Source organism: Gavialis gangeticus, unplaced genomic scaffold (genome assembly GCF_001723915.1).
Source record: "Gavialis gangeticus isolate Ggan-Ray unplaced genomic scaffold, GavGan_comp1, whole genome shotgun sequence".
Taxonomy (NCBI): domain Eukaryota; kingdom Metazoa; phylum Chordata; order Crocodylia; family Gavialidae; genus Gavialis; species Gavialis gangeticus.
In genome coordinates, this window is record NW_017729028.1 from 20,006,756 (window position 1) to 20,008,326 (window position 1,571).

Genomic DNA, 1,571 nt, shown 5'->3' on the forward strand with positions numbered 1-1,571 from the left:
GCAGAAATTAGTGGCTTTTTTTTCACTTGCAAAACAGGACCTTTCTCAATGTCTGTGCTCGGGGCTCACATTCTGTTATTTGACACATTTTAATTCAAATAACGAAGAGCTGGTTTAGTGAGGATCTCTCCTGCTTCTATTTTGTAGGACTCATTATTTCTTATGGCCCAGATTTACCAGGTGCTGAATACCATGGACTCTTGCTAAAGTCTACAGAAGATGAGGGCATCTGGTGCTTCATAGGTTATGGTAAAGTACTTGCAGAACTGATGAGAAGTTTTTTTTGTTCTTCCCTTTCTCTTCCATTGCAGTTAATGGGGCTTAGATGCATATGGATAGAGTAGAAAAAAACAGGCCTCTCAGTTGTGCAGTTAAAACCCATCAATATTTTCTAGATGCCTCCATCTGTTGCTGTAGCACAAGGAAGCTTTTAAAAAGGTTCTTTTTTGTGGTTTGGTTCTCAGTGCAATCCCTCAAGAAATCTTTTCCTTTGACATGTACACTCTCTCCTCTCAAGAAAACTGGCAGAGGGGTGGGGGAGAAGTGGGTTGGATCATAAGTGATCAGCATGCAGAGCTCTCCTTCCAAACGTGATGTTTTGTTTTACTATCGCTGTTGGACTTTGCACAGCTTGCAAACATTTCCTGCTGTCTCTATGGCTCAAATTTCATTCTTGTCTTCAGGATCACTCTTCACGCTGAACCTAATGAAAGCATTTAAGCTGGTAAAGAAGGACAAGCATATGAAGGAAATAACAGAGCACCCATACTGTTAGGAGAATGTTTGCTTCATCTTGCAGGTAGGAAGAATAGGTCAATGTAATGGTTTCTCTACACCTGAAGGGCACACCTTGAGCTCTATGTACAAGACTCTCACTGTGTCCAGAGGAAGGTATAGCTCACAATGATTAAAAGTACCATACATAATGAATTTCTACATCAAAAAAAACAGTCTTATCAACTTCAATGGGACTAGGAGCTCTGGACTAGAAAAAGAATCTTTTAAAAAATATATGAATCTTAAATCTCTTCTCTCAAGAATTTTACAAGAAGATAACTTCACTGATTTCAATGATATCACTCCTGATTTACATCAACATGGATACGAAGAATATTTGGCCAATGATTTTTATCATTTAAATTGCTGAGCAAATACAATTGTTAAGCAAGTATACTCATTTGACGAATGGCTTTTGCTTTGGGCGCTTAAATCTGAATAAATAAAATACTTGATCTACCTACCGTCAGCCAAACACTCCCCTGTATTTCTTAGACTTAGTTTACTCAGCACTTTTTTAGCAAGAATCAAGGAGTTCAAGACCATAAAAGTGTTCTGGATGTTTCCTTATGATCAAGTTAATGAAAAAAATAAAAATAAGAACTGAAATGCATTTCTCATTGCAAGAGAGGTATTAAAGTGAGCAAGCAGAACAAGCAGAGTAATCTAATTTTGCAGATCCAAAGAGGTAGTTTTTAAAAAAAAACCTCCCAAGGAATGTTCACATAAGCATAAAAACTCTTTCTTATGAGGGGATTTGGTAAGAAGCTATTATTAGAAGGGAGGACACTGGA

At 37.5% G+C, this 1,571-nt stretch overlaps 1 long non-coding RNA gene across 1 annotated transcript in view; it reads right to left on the reverse strand.

The window, feature by feature from the left end:
* Positions 1-188, reverse strand: part of LOC109300106 — a 12,308-nt gene extending 12,120 nt beyond the window's left edge. The window contains exon 1 of the long non-coding RNA XR_002098121.1: positions 178-188. This is a non-coding gene — a long non-coding RNA (uncharacterized LOC109300106). The remainder of the gene's footprint in view (positions 1-177) is intronic.
* Positions 189-1,571: the final 1,383 nt, after the last annotated feature.